The sequence below is a fragment of the Octopus sinensis genome, unplaced genomic scaffold (genome assembly GCF_006345805.1).
Source record: "Octopus sinensis unplaced genomic scaffold, ASM634580v1 Contig15587, whole genome shotgun sequence".
Taxonomy (NCBI): domain Eukaryota; kingdom Metazoa; phylum Mollusca; class Cephalopoda; order Octopoda; family Octopodidae; genus Octopus; species Octopus sinensis.
Genome location: NW_021833810.1, coordinates 47,501 through 54,550, shown reverse-complemented (window position 1 = coordinate 54,550; position 7,050 = coordinate 47,501).

Here is a 7,050-nt window from a genome sequence, read left to right as displayed (position 1 = left end):
GAAGGAAAGATCCCAAGAAGGGAAGACAGAGGAAAAAATATTTGAGCTGATGGTGCTCAAGACATCACACATATATATATATATTATATATATTATATATCTTTATACATATAAATCTGAGAATGTCTGTATGTCTGTCTGTCTGTCTGTCTGTCTGTCTGTCTGTCTGTCTGTCTGTCTGTCTGTGTGTTTCCCTAAAACTTGAGAACTACACAACCAATTTCATTCAAATTTTACATATGCCTCACTTAGGGTCCGGGGAGTGTCATCGGCAAAAAAAATGTTCAACTTCTTGCCTAGAGCGAGCCCATAGCAATATCATATCTTCTCCACTATTTCAGTATTACGTGTTAAAAGTGAAACAAAAATATTTCTTTATTTTATGTCAGATGCTTTCATTTTAACAATAAAAATAATAATAACAATTGAATTATATGTAGTAAGTAATAATTAAAATCAAACTAAAGTATAATATAAGTAAAAATAGCAATTGGTATAAAATTGCATCAATGATTTGAACTTGAATAAGTGGTTTCACATGAATGGGAATTAAATTAAAAATAAAATTAGCGTGCAGATGGATAATAAAAAATTAAATTAAAGAAAAGACTATTGTCTATAAAGTATACAATGTAGAGAAAAAAGAAGAGCTAACATTTCCATTTTTCCTTGATTGCTAGTCTGTTTTGTCGATTGCTATTTATTACCGGTTTGTTAATTTAATTACTGTTACTTTGTTTTATATATTGTGTCTTTTGTGTAAGACTATTATTAGCCTTCGCGCGAAGGCTACGTATTAAAATTCCCCGCCCCGCGGGGGAATTATTATTGTGAAACAATTATTGTGGAACAATTTAAAAATACACACAAAAGGCTTGCGAAGCCATATTTTTTTGAAGGCTTGTTAAAGTCAATTGAAAGGCTTGTTAAGCCACATCCGGAGATGGATCCTCCTATCTCCTATTCACCTGTATCAGGTGAAGAAAGCTCACGGGCGGTGACGCCGAAAACAGAAGAAGCCCCAGCGAAGAAGTTCGCAGAAGTTGAGGGCAAAAAACAGAAAAAAATTAACACTGAAAAAAGCAACCTAGAAAAATATGCAGCATGTTTGAAAAAGGAAGGTAATGAAGTGACAGTAATACCGGACGTCAGAAAGACAGAGGAAGTAGATAAAAGAAGGATTATTTACAAAACGTATAATACGACGATGAAAACCATTCAAAGAGTGGAAGAGAAAAAAATCGAGAATTGTCTAAAGACAATATGGAAGGACATCACATAAATACGAGGGACGTTCAATAAGTAATGCCCCTGACCCACTTGCAGTTGTGTGATCTAGCTGAAATTTTGCATGTGCAATTATTTATATCTCTATAAGTGGCAAATTACAGCTCTGAATTGATTGTCGTTTCTGATTTACAGGTGTTTGAACTGAGTCAAGTGTGAAATGGAGCCTGTTGAGTATCGAGCCGTGATCCGGTTTTGTATTTGAAAGGACGCACACCACGGGAGACTTTTGATGAAATGAAAGTAACTTGTGGTGATGATGCCCCATCATATGACCTTGTAAAATGCTGGAATCGTGAATTCAAACATGGTCGGAACTCTGTGGAAACAGCTCCCAGATCTGGTCGCCCCCATTCTGCCATTGATGAGGCATCTGTCCGTCAAGTTGAGGCTGCCATTTTGGAAGATCGACGCATAACTATTCGCCAAATAGCCCATGAGGTCAAGATTAGTACGGGTCTGTGAAAACTAACATTCATGACCATTTGCATATGCAAAAGGTGTCTGCCAGATGGATTCCCAGGTTGCTCACACCTTTCCAGAAGCAAGAACGCGTCAAGTGCTCGAGGATGAATTTGGAGATATGCCAAGAAGATGAGTCAAAATTTTTCAAAAGACTGATTACACAGGATGAAACCTGGGTCCATCACTATGATCCAGAGACCAAAGCACAGTCAATGCAGTGGAAGCACCGTGACTCACCTCCTCCAAAGAAGGCAAGGGTGCTGCCCTCCGCTGGCAAGGTCATGCTCACAGTCTTCTGGGACCAGGACGGACTAGTGATGACAGATTTCCTGGCAAAGGGTACCACAATTATAGGAGCCTATTATGCTTCACTTTTGAGGAAATTAAGAGAAGCTATCAAATTCAAGAGGCGGGGCAAGATCAGCAAAGGCATCCTCCTCCTGCAGGACAACGCTCCGGTCCACAACTCGCGTGTCGCCAGATCAGAAGCACAGGCATGCGGCTATGAAATCTTCCCCCATCCCTCCTACTCTCTTGACCTTGCACCCTCTGATTTTCATCTCTTCCCAGCCATGAAGTTGTTTTTGAAAGGAAAGCGTTTCCCAGATGATGCAGCCTTGATTTCTGAAGTCACGTCGTGGTTGGAGACCAAGGTGGGGTCTTCCACAAAAACGGTCTCCAGAGCTGCATCAAACGATGGGAGAAATGCGTAATTCTGAATGGTTCCTATGTAGAAAAAGACTAATAACTGTGCCAAGTTTCGTTGCTCTACTGCTATGGGAAGTGGGTCAGGGGCATTACTTATTGAACGCCCCTCGTAAACTGTGGCAGAAAATTCGGAACGGCTGAGGTCAGGTTCAGGACAGAAGAGATAGCCAAGAAGCTATCAACTGAACCTCTAAAAGCGGAAAATATAGTCCTCCTCCCCCTGTACAGAGGTAGAAGGACCTCGAAGATCAAAATAAACAACATTCCCCCAGAGACAGACACCACATGCCTGGTGGCGGCAGTGATGTTAGGCCCGGAGGACAAGATCACTATCCTCCAGGCTACAGTAGAGGAGGAGGAGTATTGGCAAGGCCAATGCATCTCAATGGCGATACAGGCGGAGGTTCAGACGTTGGAAGAAATTCCAGAGACATTGAGGATCAGCGAGGAGGAGAGGGTGATATTGTTTGTGGAGGGCAGAAAGCCGAGGTGCTTCGGCTGCGGTAAAAAGGGGCACGTGAGAGTGGAGTGCCAACCTAGGCCGCATGAAGCAGCTGCGCCAGAAAAAGAAAAATCAGAAGCGAAAACACCAGAAACTACAGAATCAACAGAAACCAAAGAAGCAACAGAAACAACAAGCGGCGAAGAAAAAGAAAAAGAGGGGTGGTCAAAAATCACCATGAAAAAACGGAAAACAGAAACCAGAAAGTGAGCCAAAAAAAAAAAGAAAAGAAACTACGAATACATTTATGGCCATTAAGACAGCCAACAACAGGTTGATTAACGTTTTGGCAGCTAATTAGAAAAGTAGATAGAGAAATAGCTAAGTGACCACAGTTTTACCCGGTCAGCTACAGTGATCATAAAATGGTCACCTGTAAGCTTAACATAGATAAGGTTAATAATAGAGGCTCCGGTTATTGGAAACTTAATACGTCCCTTTTGGCGATTAAGGAGTACAGAGACCGGATTAGGACTATAATTCAGAGGGCGCTATCTGGTGCCATCATTAATAACAAATGGTGGTATGCCCTCAAGCGAGCCATCAAATTCGAGTCTATTAGATATAGCATAGGATTAGTGGCTAGAGGGCTAGGAGGGATTCAACTTTAGTTAAGGAATTAGAGGAAGCCATGAGAACTGGCTCTGCGGATCAGGTGACGGCCAAGAGACTGGCGTTAAACCAGCACCTCGAGGCCAAACACATGGGCTGCATTGTCAGGGCTAGGATCCGCGCAATGGGTTGTGAGGGAATCAACGCCGTGAGATGGGCCCGAGTGGTGGAAGCTCAGCGTGGTAATGATGCCACAATTCGATCTTTGACGAACCAACAAGGTAAGTTGATAAACAAACCAGAGGAGATGTGTGAGGCCTTTCAGGAGCACTTCGCTCAGCTTTTCGGTGGAGGCGGCGGACCGGATAGGAGGAGGGACTTTACGGACCTCCTCGACGGGCTGCCGCGCCTATCGGGGCGAGATGCGGAGGGCTGTGAAGGGCCAATCCCGCCTGAGGAAGTGGCAGAGGCGATGGCGGACTGCGGCGCGGGCAAGGCGCCAGGTTTGGATGGTCTACCCTATGAGTTATATAAGAGTATGCCAGACTTGTTCGGGCACCTACTGACGGAGGTCTATGCGAACTGGCAGCAGAACGGGTTCATTCCCAGATCTGTGCGCCGGGGAGTAGTGACGCTTGTCAGAAAGGATCCGAACAAGAGGGAGTGCATTGATAATTTCAGGCCCATCACTCTGCTAAACACAGAGTTGAAGATTTTGGCCAAAGTGTTATCGAAACGATTGGCGCGTGTCGCGGATGGTCTGATCGGGGAGGCACAGACATGTGCCGTTCCCGGCAGATCCATTCAGGATAATCTCCATCTTATGCGGTACACTATAGAGGGGTTTAATAGCGATTCTGGCAAGGGTGGGGCACTGGTCCATTTAGACCAATCTAAAGCATTTGATAGGGTCGACCATCGCTACCTGGTGTCCGTTCTGGCACAGTTCCGACTGGGCATTGGCTTCCTTAGGTGGATTATTCAAATTTACGATAACATCGACTCGGTAGTTCGGGTGAACGGCTTCTTTTCGAAGCTGTTCAACATCAAGCGCTCGGTTCGTCAAGGGTGTCCGCTCTCCCCGCTTTTGTACGTGGTGGCTCTTGAGCCATTACTGCGAAAACTGAGCGGCATCCCGAGACAGCCAGGTTATGGAAAATCGGTGTCAGCTTACGCGGATGACATCACCATCATCGTAACCGAAATGGATCACCTACAGAGGGTAGGCAAGGCCATAGAGGTTTACAAGACGGTGACATGAGCAAAGGTTAATCGTGAAAAGTCAGTCGGCTTGCAGCTCGGCACCTGGAGAGGCAAGTCGATGCCTCCCGACAGCGTCGTGGGACGTTGGACAGAGGGTCCGATTAAGTTGCTAGGGGTTTGGTTTGGACCAGACCTCTAAATAGAGAAGAACTGGGGCGAGGTATCGAGCAGGGTGGCTGCAGCAGCCAAGACCTGGTCTTGGCGGTGGCTATCCCTTAAAGGAAGGGCAGAGATAGCCAATGTGTTTATCGCATCGGTTATCACCTACCGCCTATCTGTCGTTCCTTGCCCTGATTCGTGGTTGATTAAGTTGGAAAGACAGCTCTTCTACTTTTTGTGGAAGGGCGGGAAACCACTTGTGAAACGCTCTACTTGCTGTCAACAACCGTTAAAGGGTGGGCTAGGGATGCCCTGGCTGATGATGCGCAGACATGCGCTGCGGTTAAGACATCTGTGGCTCTACCTTGATGGTGAACGGGTGTGGTCTCCCCTCGGAATACTGATGTTTCCCAAGTTCACTAGTTTCGGTGGATGGGAAACCTGGCTGAATCGTAGATCGAAACTGGGCACATGGTACACGGAGTGTCGCAAGGCTCTCCTGCTATTCCGTCGTTCGGGCAACGCCTGCGGTGGGGGTTCCACCACATTCTTCTATAGAGGGTTAGTAGAGGCGGAATGTGAAGATACCTTAGGGGAAGCCCTAGGTCTCGACGATAATCAGCTGGCCAGTCTGTTCCAACGTACATACGGGCCGAAGACCCTGGACAACTTCCAGAAGTCTCTGGCATGGCAGTGTTACAGAAGAGATCTACCTGTTCGGGATAAACTCGCAAGGCACGGTGGCCAAGACAGTCCGATATGTCCAAGATGCGAGCGGGATAGGGAAACCGTCCCTCACGCTATTGTTCATTGTTCGGTCGTGTCAGAGGTGTGGGTTTATGCCGAACAGCTGTTGTCAAGCACACGAATAGTACAGCTGTCGACTGAGTCTATTATAAAAATTGACCCACCAGATTTCCTCGCGAAAGAAGGTAAGAATTGTTTTCTCGTTGTAGTAGCAATTGCGAAAGAGGTAATTTGGAAGACGAGAATGAAAGGTTTACGGTCAGGCAAGTTCATATCCGGCCCTGGATTGATGAATTATTTCATCTTTCACCTAAAAAGGAAGATAGGGCTGGAGAGAAAATTCCTGACTAAGAGAGTGTATGAAGAACGATGGAAGGATGTAGCACGAAAGTTGTGAGTGGATGATACCACATAAATGTAAAACAAGACGAAACCAAAGTATCAGTGGTGAGGCGGGGCTCGTGGGGTCCGAGCTAAAGAGTCATTCTCTTTTAGAGCCTTATTATTTAACACACTCACCGGTAAAATTTCCACTTATTTCTTATTTTTATTTTCTAAAGTTTTCGTTGCGTTTTGCAACCTTTTCAATAGTCTTGACTCTGTCTGTTATTTTTTATATTTTTAATTTTTTTAATTTTTTCTATTTTTTATTTTCTATTTTTTATTTCTGTATGTAAGCATTTAGATATGTAAATAAACAGATCAATATACAAATAGATAGGTATATAGACTATACGAACAGATACGTATGGAGACACGGATTCACACATATAAAGATGCACATCCATACATACAAACATGGTACATAGTTGCATAACACACACACACATACACAGACATGCACATGCAAGGACACAGAGGTGCATACATATACAAACACATGCTCACACACACATACATAGAAAATACACAAACACGGACAGGCAATCACATAAATATGCACACACATACATACATATGCATACACACACATATATACATACATACACATGCAAACACACACACACATAATACGTACATGCATGCATGTATAGGCATACACACACACACTGACCCACACACATGCGCACAAACAAACAAAAGGGAACGCAGTGTAAATAACGGACAGAGTCAAGACTATTGAAAGGGTTGCAAGACGCAACCAAAATTTTAGAAAATAAAAATAACAAATAAGTGGATATTGCACCGGTGAGTGTGTTAAATAATAAGGCACTAAAAGAGAATGACTCTCCCCAGACACAACAGAATATGCTTCAACACACGAACTCACATAAAGAATCTTGCAAACTAAATCCGAAACGAAATTATTAGCATTAGTTATCTGTTGACGCTCAAATCTCGAACTGCACCGTTTTTTGATGTAAATAATTTTTAGTGTTAACATGGTCCGATTTGAATTTTTTCTTCTACGGAGGGAAGAGCAAGCC